This window comes from Cynocephalus volans, chromosome 4 (genome assembly GCF_027409185.1).
Source record: "Cynocephalus volans isolate mCynVol1 chromosome 4, mCynVol1.pri, whole genome shotgun sequence".
In the NCBI taxonomy this organism is placed as follows: Eukaryota; Metazoa; Chordata; class Mammalia; order Dermoptera; family Cynocephalidae; genus Cynocephalus; species Cynocephalus volans.
In genome coordinates, this window is record NC_084463.1 from 168,503,542 (window position 1) to 168,517,703 (window position 14,162).

Here is a 14,162-nt window from a genome sequence, read left to right on the forward strand (position 1 = left end):
GCCTCGCTCAGGTGTCTCTGGAAGGAAAGCAGACTTGGTCCCCTTTCGGGACCTGCCCTAGGTGCTAGGGTCCCTAGAGTCCTCATGGTCTCTGCGTGGCCCCCGTGGTCTGCACTGAGGACAGATCCCAGAGCCGAGGGGTGTGGTGGGCACTTCAGGCTGCTCCTGGGACGTCTGCACAGGGTTTAGCACACAGGCTTTGGCCTGGCTTGAGGCTCCCTGCCTCATGCCCTCGCCCAGGGCTACTTAGAACTCAGAAGTCAGGTGGGAGGGGCCTTAACTGTCACCATCCCACTTGCCACTTAACGTGGGGGCCTCTCTCTACAGTGGGTGTGACACCCCTGGGCACTGGGCCCCCTCTGCCCTCCGGAGCTGTCCACTCCACACCAGGACTGGACCCTTCCTACCCTCAGCTGAACTGAGGTGCTGCTAGGGGCTTGCAGGCCCAGCCCTCGCTCTCCCCGCATCCTCTCTGGGTCTGGGATGCTGCATCTCCCCACTCTCTGGCTGCCAGCTTGTTGCCCTAATGCCCTTGTGTGGGTGCTGAGGAGAGAGGGGCCCCTGCTGCTCCCAGGAGGGTGTTTCGGCTCAAGCAGATGGGTCAGATGTCTCCTGAGCCTTCCAGGGGGGCTTCGAGGGCAAGAACTGGAGGGTGCGGGGAGGGGCTCCACAGCAGATGGCCCGCATCCCCCTCCCCATCTCTGAGGCATCTGTGGTCAGCAGCTGTCTGGGCCCAGCCTAGCCTTGCCTTCAGAAGCTTTTTAGAGCAGAAAAGGAGGAGGGAAGCCCAGAGAGCAAAACTGGCAGTGGCCCAGGCAGTCTCCATTGTTTACTGCCCCAGAGGGTAAATCAGGAGGGGACCTCCTGCTGGAGCCAGCCTGGTGGGGTAGGTGGCAGTTTAGCCTTCGAAGGTCTCATGGAGGCCTGAAGGTGCCTGTGCACCATGTCATCCTCTGGGCCCAGTCCAGGGACAGCGTGTCATGGAGCAACTCAAGCGTGTCATCCTGGGGCAGCTTCAGGAGCAGCTCTAGGTACAGGGGTGGGAATCAGGTCATGTGGGGCCCTGGGAAGGGGTCAGTGCCTACACCCTGCTCCTACCTGGGTCACCTTTCTCTGGGCATCTGTGGGGACCTCCCTGAGCAATACCTGGGTTGCTGCTGTGTACAGGAAGCCAGGAAGGAGGGAGGCCCGGCCAGGCAAGCGCCCACCCCCTCCTGCCTTTTATCTGTGTTGTGTCAGGGGCGGGCCCTGGGGGGACCCACACTGACCCAGGCCACTGTGCCTGGCCTGGCCGCCCCCCCTCCATGACTGGCTCCCTCGGGGCCAGAGCAGTGGGCTGTGTGTGTTCAGTGTGAGCGCTGCCCTTGGCTGGCCAGGGTCTGTCCTGCCTGACCCCCAGGCACATGTGAACTGACATCTGTGCACCTTTCCAGTGGTGTGGGCCACAGCCATGAGCAGATGCTCACCCTCCGACCGCACACATCCTAGAGCCTCAGGGTGAGCTCGAAGTGGGTCCATAGAGCAGCACGTATGGGGGTACCCAGCCTGACCAAGCTGGGGGCCGGTAGCCTTAGCTTGGCCCACAGGGCCTCTATCTGTAGTGAGGAGACCGCCAGGAGGCTACGTCCCACAGGTTCTGCCGCTCCTCATGGGGCAAACTCACCTCAGTAGGGGTGTGGATCCCAGAAAAAGGGGCTTCTGTAGGACTCGGGGCTTCCCTGGGCTCTCCCAGGATGGGTCCTGGCCGAGTCTGCCCACGATGCTGGCCCCAAGCCCTGGCCTCTGCCATGGGAAGCCCCCTCTCATGCAGGGCCTGGCTTGTCTGGCGGGCAGGGACCTGCTGTGCCTCCTGCAGGGTGGGGATGAGCTGGATCCACCGGTGGAGGCCAGACCCCTGGGCTGGGGGGCCAGGCACTGTGGGCAGAAGGGTCCCAGGCCTGGGCTGTCCCTGCGCGTCTTACCTCACCTGTGGAACACTCGGGAAGCCAGCTGGTGTAAAGCCTGGTGGTCACTCCCAGGTCATCTTGACAGAAGGAGCAGAGGCGCTCAGGGCCCCCTATTCCCAGCCCCTCTGCAGGCCGTTCTCCAAGGGGCAGAGCACCAGGTGGTGGCCAGGGCTGCCCCACCTGCCCCCACAAAGACCCTCAGGTGGAAATGCTCTCCTCAGCCTTGCTCAGCCCACTGTGACCCTGCCCGGCACCTCTGTCCCCTCCAGGTGAAAAGAAAGGAAACCAAACCCCACACCTGTGGAGGACCTCGGCCCAGGAAAGGCCCTGGCCGGCGCTGGGCCTCTGTCACCCCAGGAGGGCGCAGGCCAGCCCTCTCCCCTGACCCCTGGAACCCAGGGCCTCTGGGCGGGAATGAGGGGAGGTGGCTCACCAGGTGCTTCTGGGCTGTGGGAAGCTTTTCTTAACACCCTCCCAGGGTCTTGCAGGCTCTGGAGTTTGGGACATCCTGGCATGTAGAATCTGGAGAGGCCCCAGTCCCCCAGAACTTCAGAGCCTGCTCCCAGCGAGGTGGAGCTCGAGGAGGTGGGCAGTGGCGGGCACCCCCGATGACCAGACTTTGTCATCTTCCCACCCACTGGCTCCACCACGTGCCCACAGCCTTCAGGAGGGAGGTGGGGACATCCTCTTGCCCTGGCTGGACTCACTGCCCAACTGTGTCCTGGGCCGAGGTTCTAGGAGGCCAGGCCCGCCTTCCAGGCTGTGAGGAGAGAGGGCGGTGAATGGGAGGGCCTTGTGGAGCCGAGTCGGGCCCCGTGCAGCCATCTGGGGATGGGCGTGGGTGATGGGTGTGCATGGTCATCTCCTGGACTTGGGGTCTGGCTGGGGGAACTCAGGGTGGGGAGACGCTGCCATCTGGGCTTTGTCTGGCCATGGGTGGTGCCGGCGGCTGGGAGGGCGACCACAGGGAGGCCGTGAGGCCCTTCACTGATGGAAACAAGTGTTTGATTCAGGCTGTGGAGGTCCCTGGCCAGCCCTGGGCTGCTGTAAGACCCTCCCCAGGGGACCAACCTGGAGTCTCATAACCATTTGTGGCTGTAGGTTGCCATCGCCTGCCAGTGTGGCCATTGTTGGCTCAGCTTTGGGAAATCTGATGTCCCGTGCCAGGCCTGAGGTCACCTGGGAGAGCTGAGGTCACCTGAGAGACCTGCCACAGACCTGCCAGTGATTTGGGGTGCAGTCTCCATGCCCTTCCCCTGACATTGGGCATGAGTCCTTTGAGGGTTGAGCACATCTCTGTTTATAAGGAGCTTCTGGAGAGGCTCCTGCCATGTCCAAACTCATGTGGTCAGAAATAACAGGTCAAGGACTATGTGATTGCCCCCTCAGATGCCCGCTGGGGAGGCCGCTGTGCCTGGCTTAGGGCAGCCCCCATGGACGGCCTGGGACCTGCCATAAGGGCTGACTAGGAGACTCTGACCGCCACCCACACAGGGTGCTGGGATGGCCCAGGGCTGTGGGCACAGGAGGACGGCTGGGTTCAGACCCCACTGTGGGCAGCCCTAGGAGCCCTCCCTGCTGTTTTCTCTGGAAGGAATAGTCTGGCAAGTGGGGCAGTGCTGGGAGCAGCCACCGCGAGAATCATCTCCCAATCTGCTGCTGGCTTGTGGGGTCAACTGAATGGGAACTTTTGCCTGAAGAAGCTTGTGTCGGGTCTTTTCCATATTTCCTAAGTGTCTACTACTCTCTTGAACGTTTGGAACGTGGTTATAAAAACTGTTTTAATGTCCTTGTCTTTTAATTTCATCCTCTGTCTGTCCTATGATAAAGAATTTGACTGGCCTTTGTCCCTGTTCTTGGGAGAGAGACTCTAAATCTTTGGAATTTTCTGGGTAGTAGAAGTGTCTTTGTTATTCATGACAAACACATGGGGTGGCACCTGAGTTCGTGCTAAGAGATGAGATGGCTCAGGAAGGGGGCTGGTCACCAGAAAGACCAGCGAGCCTGGTGTCTCCTTGCTACTCGGGTGTCTTTGAGTTGAGGCTGTCTCAGCTGACAGAGCGGGGACATGCACGTGTGAGAACTCACCTGTGAGCATGTGCCAGCCGACGAGCATTTCTGCTTGCCAAGAGCTGCGTCCGCACTGAGGTGAGCATCGAGCACTTACATCGCGCCCTGCATCTATCTGGCCCTCCCCGTGCTTAGCTGTAAGACCCCTCAGCCGGCAGAGAGACGTCTCCTGCCACCCGCCGTCTATTGCTTAACTGTTCGATGCCAGGAACGTGCGGCTGTGTCAGAATCGCTAACCCGCTCTCCTGTGGGAAACAGCTTCACCAGCTGGAGCACTGCGCCCATGTGCGGCTCTGCGGCCTTCAGTTCCACAGTTGCCACCCACTTCCAGTCACTTAGGTCTCCGGCTTCCCGCCCACCTGCTTCAGGGACGTTGTTTCCTGCATTTGTAAAACAGATTCTTTCATCACATGCTGCGTTTCATCCCTGAATTCCCTGACATCCTAAATGATTTTTCTTTAATTTGCATGTATTAAGTTCTGTGGGTTTTGACAAGTGCAAAGTGTCATATATCCAAAATTACAGAATCATACACAACAGTTTTACTCCCTCAAAATCCCCAGGGCTTCACCTGCTCAACTGTCCCCTCACCCTAAACCTCTAGCAACCGCCAATCTGTCTGGCGTCTGTATAGTTTTGCCTTTTCACTTAGAAATATGTATTTAAGATTCACATGTCTTCATGTGACTTGGTATCGCCTGCCTTTTTATCACTGAATAGTATTCAGTTGCATGAGGTGCCAGGGTTTATCCAGTCATCTAGCAAAATTATAGTGATTGCTTTTAGTTCATGGTGACTATAAATACAGCTGCTACCAGCATTCACACGCAAGTTTTTGTGGATGTAAGTTTTCAAATCAGCTGGGTAACTAGGAGTGCGACTACTGGATTGTGTGCTGAGACTTTGTTTAGCTTTCTAGGAAACTGCCAGAGTGCCAGAGTGGCCGTGCCTTGTCCTGGTCCCACCAGCAGTCAGTGAGAGTCCCAGTTGCTCCAATCCTCACCCACAATTGATGTGGTCAGTTTTTTAAAATGCAGTTTTCTAGGGCCGGCTTGGGGTTGGCTCGGGAGAGTGCGGGGCTGATAGCACCATGGCCACGGGTTCGGATCCCATATAGGGATGGCCGGTTGCTCACTGGGAGAGCGTGGTGCTGACGACACCAAGTCAGGGGTTGAGATCCCCTTACCAATCATCTTTGAAAAATAAATAAATAAAATGTAGGCATTCTGATAGGTGTGTGGTGGTATGTTCTGGGCGTATTAATTGGCAGTTCTCTAGTAACGTATGACGTTGAGCATATATTTATATGCTTATTTGCATCTTTTTGTCTTCTTTGGTGATGGATCTGTTCATATCTTTTGCCCTTGTTTTAATTGGGTTGTTTTTCTTATAGTTAAGTTTTAAGCATTTATTTGTGTGTTGTGGACACAAGTCCTTAATCTGATATGTAATTTGCATACATTTTCTTCTATTTGTGATTTTCCTGTTTTTCTTTTCTTTTCTTTTTTTCCTGTTTTTCTTTTAACTGTGTCTTCACAAGCAAACATTTTTATTTTTAATAGAGATCAACTATCCGTTTGTTTGTTCAGGGATGCTTGTGGCATTACATCTAAGAACTAATTGCCACACCCAAGGTCACCTCCGTTTCCTGTAGAATTTTTATAATATTCTACTTTACTTTTAGGTGTAGGATGTAATTTTTCTGTCGTGTAAGGCCTGTGTCTAGATTCGTTTTTTAACTTACGGATGTTCGGTTGTCCCAGGCACTGGCTATCTTTTACCTTCAGCTTTGTTCTGGGACTTAGATAAGTTACCTAAACACAGTTTGGTCCTTTTGAGCCTTTCTTTTATACTTTGTTAGATGGGACTAGAGCAGCATTTAGTATGGGATTAACTTCCCCCCATTACCACAAAAGTCCCTTCTCAATGTTCCTCTCAGAGCCTTTTGAATGACGAGTGTGTCAAATAAAAATTGCAGGAGGCCGTTGTTTTGGACGAAGCTCCTGCGCTGGGCCCCAGCAGACCGGACTGGAAACCAGAATGGAGTCAGCCCCGCTCACGAAACCAAGACGTGGGGAGCGAAAGGCAGCAGCCTGGTTTCTCAGACGGCACGGCTGCGGCCGGCATGAGAGCGAGGCTCCCTCTGGGTCGCCCCCTAACCTGCTCTTTGTCGTTCCTGTCCCCTTCAGCCCTTCTCTGTCTATGTAGCCAGCCTCCTCTGCTCGGCTCACGGGAACACTTACTCTGTTTTATGGATGAGATGTGGCCCATTCTAGAATCACAACAAAGCCAGCTGAGATCTTGACACGAACTTGGTTGGAATTTTGTCTTTTGACAGATCTGGTGCCCACGAAGGGACCTGAAGGAGACTGCTGCTGACTCTGAGACCCCTTGAGGAGCACAGGAGGGGCTCCCCTAATGCCTTTGGGGGGTCCTGCCTCTTCCTCACAGAGCCCCAAGAGTTGGGAGTCCCTCTCGGTCTGAGCTCTGCTCTCTTTTGCATTTGAGCTCTCTGGCCTCTTTGGCTTTTGGGGGCAAAAATGGGCACACAACCTCTTTGTTAATGGTGACTAATGAGTCGCTGGCAAAAAAGCTGCAGTTCCTAAGGTGACTGACGATGGAGCAGCACGAGGCTACTGCTCAAGAGCCTCTTCCTCCCTCCTGTGCGCTGAGATGTCAAAGCCAAAGCCGTTTCAGCTCCAAGGGACCCAAGATCCAAACTGAAAATGGGATCCAAATTTCTAAGGACTTGAGCGCTCTGCCTTCCGCCTCCACCTGCCTTTTACATGTATAAATATTAGGCCTTGGAAGCTACAAATACTTTAAAAAAGGGCAAACCCTTAGTAAAAATCATCTAAAATGGCGATGGCCATGATGTGCCGGGGAAGCACGCTGCAGCCCCCTGCGGAGGTCGCTTTCCTGTTGCTCTTGCCCAGAGAACTCAGCCTGACTTTCCCTCCGTCGGGCACACGGGCCGCGGGCAGCACCGCCAAGGGCGGGAGCCCACGAGCGCGGCCCAGCAGACACACGGCTGCGCGGCTGTGACGACAGCGCTGCCCCCGGCTCTCGAGGCACTGTCTGAGTCTCTGTCTTCTGGCTGCTTTGGGGGCTGGCTCTGGATCGTGGAAGAGCTGGGGCGCAGGGCTCCCAGCTTAGACCCTCCCAGGGATGTTTACTGATGGTGGCAGCTTTTAAAAAGCGTCTAACAAATTGTATGGCCTCTTCTAAAAGGTTCTTTACAAATGACCAAATAAAAATCTCAAGTGCCTAATGGATAAGAAAATTAAATCTACCATTTTTTCACTTAGTTACTATCCCACCCCAAAGGTGAAAAAGAAAGCTAGAAAAAGTATTTATAAAAGTCAGGCCTTCCGGCCAGGAACTTGCACGACATGCTTTCCTCACCCTCCCCGCAAGGCTTGGCCCTGACGTCAGTGTCCAGTCACGCAGCACACTGCCCATGAGGCCACCTGTCAAGCAAACAGCCTGCTGGGTCTTTATGACGAGGGGACCTCCCTCTCTGCACCTAAACCACAGGAGCTTTTTTTTTTTTTTTTTAAAGATGACCGGTGAGGGGATCTTAACCCTTGGCTTGGTGTTGTCAGCACCATGCTCTCTCAAGTGAGCTAACCGGCCATCCGTATATGGGATCCGAACCCGTGGCCTTGGTGTCACCAGCACCACACTCTCCCGAGTGAGCCACAGGCCAGCCCCTAAACAACGGGAGCTTCTACGATGGGGAAGATGTTGGTGTCATGTTCACATAAAGTTCGCGTCACGCCTTCCCTTTGGTTGGGGTATTTTCCCAGCGTGTCTTGGCACAAATGCCTCAGCCGTAACTTTGGTTATTGAGTTCACTTGGTGGTGGCACGTGTGTGTGAACCCAGAAATGAGGACACGTGTCTGTGAACCGTGGTGTTGTGATGCTGTCAGACCTTTAACCATGATACCTCAGGCCTGTTGCTCGTGTTGTTCTGATACTTTTATGAAAGCTCTTTGAAGGCACTGATGGCTCTAGAGTGTTGTGTCCCCAAGGGCCAATGGGAGGATGACAACAGCTCGGACAAGAGCAGGTTCTGCGTACTCTGAGATCTTCCACTGGACGGAATTTCCGGGACTCTCACGGAAAAACTGGACTAAAAACTGCTAAACCAAGATCAGGCAGAACAAGAATTAACTTCACAGGGAGGCCGCCCGTGGCCCACTGGGAGAGCGCGGTGCTGACAACACCACGTCAAGGGTTAAGACCCCTCACTGGTCATCTTTAAAAAAAAAAGTTAATTTCATGGGACTGAACTGATCAAAAATTATGATTTTTAATGACTTTTTCTTTAAAACTTTGCTGATTCTTTTTAATGTTTTGTTTTCCGGATTTAAGAAAACTTTTTTTTTCTTTAAAGCTATCTATAGTATACAGCAGTTTGGTAAAGTGTACTTTTTGAAATAAAAATCTTAAAATTGCTTTTCCTCCCTGTCTGTTCCCTCCAGAAGTTGAAAACTCTTTGTTTGTATTCTTATTTTTATGGCAATATGGTTATTTGCACAAGTTCTGTAAGAATCTGTTCTCTACAACAGGATACAAATAGAAACATTGGTTACATTACCAAGGCTTTGACTGGAATGTCATATTAGAAAATGTGCATAGCATGCCAGGCCTCGAGGGTTCCCAGCCTTCCAGTGAGTGAGTAAAAACTGGTCACTTCCTGGCGGGCCCGGGAACCTCGAGATGTCAGGTGCAGCAGCAGAGTCTAATGTCTGCCTTGGTTTGGCTTCCTGACGTCGAGAGGTTTGTAAAAGGCCAGTCTGAGATTCCTTGTCAAAAGTTCCAGCAAAGCATACTTAAAAAGGACCAGAGTAAAGGTTCCGGATCCCCCTACCCGCCAGCCGCTGAGAAAAAAAAAAAAAAGCCAAAATGACCAATCTCCGTTCTTGTTGCAAATGATCAAGCCACAGTTAATGAGACTAAACTTATTTTGCAAACAAACTAGTCTTACTCTGATTATCTTTAAAGTGGCCGTGACTGCAGAGAGAAAAATTATGCTTCAAAAGAAAACTATGGTACATGGTTATTAGACTGGACCCCTGTTGTTTTGGGGCTTTTGTGATCTACCTGTAGACCGGACTAGATTCTGAATTCTTCTAGTTTTCTCTTATCCGGTGACAGCTCTCCAACCAAGAACGAGGACTGCTGTGTTCTCGAAGCCCGAGCCAAAGCGGGACAAATTGATGCAAATTTCAAGGGTCGAGTCTCATGCCTGATGTGTGGGCTACATGGAGAAGTCACTAGAAACACCCGATGCTGTAACCAGAGACAAACTGCAAAGCAGCACGAGGAGTTGCCAACTCTATGCTGTAGACAGCTTTCCCCAAGACCATCAGAACAAGGCTCCCTATCATGATGGGACTCACCCATCTTAAGCTTTACCCTGCTCGTGCCTACCTCTTCCACTTGGCAGGATAAGGCTGTGATAAGAATGTCACACTCAGTTTTTGTGGGTAACCTGATGGAGTGTTGGGTCTGTCATGTCAGACCCATTTCTTTACAGGACCTGAGAAACCCTTTGGTCTACGTGGTGGGCAACGTTAGCAACATCCCTAACGCAGCTGTTTGTTCAGACAGTACTAGTCCAGTGGTCTCTTACTTAGCACTTGCTGCTTTGATTTAATCCAGCCTTGCGGCTGGCGACACTTCCTGCTGTTCGTGGACAAGTACATCTGGTTCTGTAGACATTCAGCCGCAGAAAGTTAACTGTCTTCTTGGATAAAACGGGTAGATTCCTTGTGTGGCTCATTCTTTGATCTATTTAATTTTAGGGGTTCAGTTCACAGGAACCTTGGCTGAGGAGCATTCTGCAAACTCCTGGTATTATCCTCCTGATAGTTACAATAATAGTCTCCCTGGGTGCACTGTGTCCTCTCAAAAAGTTTTAAATGTTTGCAAAACAGCCATCTGTTGAATGTCAAATGATCTCTCTTTGGCTGGAACAAAAAAACCTCACGGAAATGCATGATCGTGAGGACGTGATAACCTATGAAGGGTGTGTTGAGACTAGAGACCCAGAGTGGTGGTGACAGAGGAGGGGCTGACGCCCCTAGTGTTGGCCACACTCTCAAGGTGGGAACCTGACCAAAATGGGGAAATCGTTAAATACAAATTATAGGAGCCCATTGTTTTAGACTAAACTCCTGCATTTGGCCCCAACAGACCAGACAAACATCAAAATGGAGTCAGCCCTGCTGAGGTTCCGTGTCACCAGACCAAAACTGAGCTGTGACCTAGCCTTCCGAGAGCCTAATTTCCCAAACAGGCCAGTTGCAGTTGGCACAGCACTGATGTTCCCTCTGTTTTAATCCTTAACCTGGAGTAACCTGATGTTAACTAGTTAATCATTTTCTGCTGTTCTGTCTCCTGTCCCCACCCTGCAAGGAAAGTAACTTTGAAATGACCCTTCCACTTTTTGTTCTCTGTTTCTGCTTTCTTTGGCCCTTTTTCTATCTATAAAGCCAAGCTCCTCTGCTCAACTCATTGGAACACTTATTCTATTTTATGGAATGAATTGCTGCCTGCATCTAGAATCTCAGTCAAGCTGCAGGGAAAATACAGGAAAATGGTCAGGGCCCCTCAGATGTTCGGAATCTTGCCGAGCAGCTGATGTAAACATGCACATGCGCCCAGGGGTTCCGTGGCTGTTGTCTAATGTAATTGCGCATGTGTGCCCAGGTGTCCTGGTTATGGACTTGCGTATAAAGGACAAGTGGCTCGGATACATGGCGCTTTTCGGGACGCTCGGGGAAGCCACTAGGGCAGCTGCTCCCAGCTCTGAGTAAAGCCTATTAATTTTTCAGCCACGGCTCCCAGGACCTTTTCCTGTCACCTGGCTCGTAGACCTGCGTGTGGAGGGTTTGTGACCCAGTCTGGACAACGGGCTTGAGGGGTCTGTGAGCCCCAGCCCTAGCTTTACACCCGGACAATACAAGTGGAAACAGTATAACTAAAATAATGAATCATTTTGGCTTTAGTTATGAATTGCTTTAACAATACAAATGCTAACCAGACAATTAGCGTAGCTATTGCTGTAACCCTGCACAAGCTGAGATCTTTAAACTAAAGTTGTCATAGTTTTGGCTTTGGCAGGGGCTGCACTCTGGCTGGCGGGACAGGCACTATTCCCAGCTCTTTGTGAGCTCCTAGGGTTGTTCCCTTGGGTCCTTTTGGGTGGTTCCTTCCCTGACCTCAGGTAGTTTCCTCCCACGCAGGTGCTGACCAGTCCTCAGCTGGAACACCCCAGGGGACCCCTGCAGGTCTGGAGTCCACTCTCCTGCAGCTCTTTCTAGTCCTGTGCTCTGAAAACTGTAGGCCTCTCAGGCTCCATGTGGGTTGTGGGTTCTGCCTCCCTCTGCCATGGATTGGCGTCTTTCCCCAGCATGAACTGTGGCAGTCACAGACCTCATTGCCTCCGTCACCCATCTCTCAGGCGCCTTCTTGCCTGGTGCCCAGTGTCTTGAGAACCATAGTTTTATGTATTTTCTCAGGTTTGTTTGTTTCTGATGGGAAGGAAACCCAGTCCCTGTTACTCCCTGTGGGCTGGGGACAGAAGTCAAGATGGTCATATGATTTGGCCAAGCTTGGAAAGAGATGTCCTTTAACCATTATTAACGAAGATAGCTGTCTTTTTCCTCCAAATTCCAGTCAAATCCACTTCCCCTAATATCTGGTGCCTGCAGAGTGGCTGGTGGCAGTTTGGGTTTGGGATCTGGGAAAGTGAGCTGGGAATATTCATTTTTAATTGCAATTTGGAGAGATGTTTTTGGAATGTTTCACTGAAATAAGACAATATTGCATGTTCCTGATTTAGATAAATATAGAGGGTGATTTCTTGGACTATCTTCACTTATTAAACAATAGAGAGAAAATTCAGATTAAAAGAAGAATCAGACCTGAAGCAGAAGCAGTGAAGGTGTGCGATGGAATGTGTGGTGTGCAGAGGAGAGGGCGTGGTCAGCTTCCAGGTGACCTAAGACCGCCAGGGCACAAGGAGACCCAAGTGCCCCAAGACGCTACAGCTCAGAGATGAAAAACTTGACAAGGTATTCCCCAACCAGCATAAGCCCGAAGGTTTACATGGCATTACAGTTACAATTTGAGAAGCTGGAAGGAACATTACTACACTCGCAGTATAAAAAAATCCAATCAACCATGCTAGAGGAAGGACAGAGTGGCTCCTTGGAGGTGGCGGAGACTGGGTGCCTTTCAAATCCCACCTGTCCCATCGTAGTAGCCTGTGCTGGGACACAGGCCTTCTAGTGCAGGTTTGAAATAACCTGCTTTTGAAATGGTTGAAAATGGTTTTCTGGCCTGGCCGGTGGCTCACCTGAGACAGCATGGTGCTGAAAATGGTTTTCTTTTATATTTTCATTATTTTTGCTTTACAAGTAATGCAAATTCATTGTAGAACACTGAAGATACAGATTAACAATATAATATCAGCAACAACAACCTGTCATTCTATGGCTTAGACGAAATCCTTATTGGCGCTTTGATTACTGTGGTTAACATTCCTGCTACACCAGGACTGTCCATCAGAACTATAATGGGAGCCACAAATGTGATGTTACTGTGTCCAATGATAGGAAATTCTGTGAGTAAAGATTTAAAGTAAGAAGAAATAGGTGAAATGAATTTTAATGATATATTCTATTTAAGCCACTATGCCCAAAATGTCATTTCAACATGTAATCAAGACAATTAAGAAAAAAAAAGAAAACCCATCTAATCAGTATTCTAAAATGACTATTGAGGGCTGGCTAGCTGGCTCGGTTGGTCAGAGCGCCGCGTCGTAGCACCAAGGTCAGGGGTTCGGTTCCCTGTACTGGCCAACTGCCAAAAATGAAAATAATTACTGAGATGTTTTATATTCTTATTTTTCTATTAAGTCTTCAAAATCTGGTGTGTATTTTGTCCTCACAACACATCTCAGTTTAATTAAGCTGCATTTCAGTGCTCAAAGCCACACGTGGCCGGTTGTGGCCTTAAGGGACCTCACAGGTGTAGACGTCTTCCTGGTGTGTGAGTGTGTGTGCGTGTGTGTGTGTGTGTGCGTGCGCATGTGCATGCATGCACACAAGCATATACACATATGTTTAAAATGCTAATATTTAACTTAGAAAATCTGTTACTTTTTTGTAATTTCCAGGAAGTAGATACCCACAAGCAGATATAAACAGGTCGAATCCAGAAGTGGAATTAAACAGGGCTCTGTTGCAGCTGACAGCGCGGGGAGGGGCCTCTGTGGCTCCTCCTGGCCCCAGGCCCCAGCTGGGCCCCTGGTTGGGCATCAGTTCCCTGGAGCCAGGCCTGGCTGCTGCAGACAGCTGGGCCTGCGGGGCCCGACTCGCCTGCGCCCTCTTCTGGACAGGGCTGGCAGCGCTTCTCTGCCTGCCCACCCTGTTGCAGTCACAGAAAGCACATCTGCAATCAAGGGCCCAATCGTCCTCCTTAAGGAACTAGACGATGAAACCCAAACAACAGTCCCACAGCCAGCAGAGGAAAGGAAATAACAAAGATAAAAAAGGATGCCAAAAAAATTAAGAACAAAAAATAAACACCACACAATAAAACCAAAAAGCTGGTTCTTTGAAAATATTGACATATTGATAAATGTCTAGGAAGACAGGCAAAGAATAGACACAATTTACCATTGTCAGGAAGAGAATCTATCACTACAAGCCACGAAGACTTAAAAAAAAAAGAGAAATAATAATAAGAGGATACTACAAACAACGCCACACACGTAAAATAGGAACTAAGATAAAATGAACCAATTCCTCAAAAACCGCAGACTTGCAAATCTCATTCAGCGTGAGATTGATGACCGGAGCAGCCCTGCAGCCACTGAAGAAACTGGGTTTACAGTTGCAACCTGCTGAAAGGAATCTCCAGTTCTAGGTGGCTTCCATGTCAACTCTACCAAACATTTAAAGAGAAAATAGCACCAATTCTGAACTGTTTCTTCCAGAAAAATAGTACAGGAGGGAAGATGTCTCAACTTACATTGAGAGAACAGCAATACACTGATCCCCAAACCTAAGACAGTATAAGAAAAAAACTGCAGACAAATACCCCTCATGAACACAAACACAAAATAT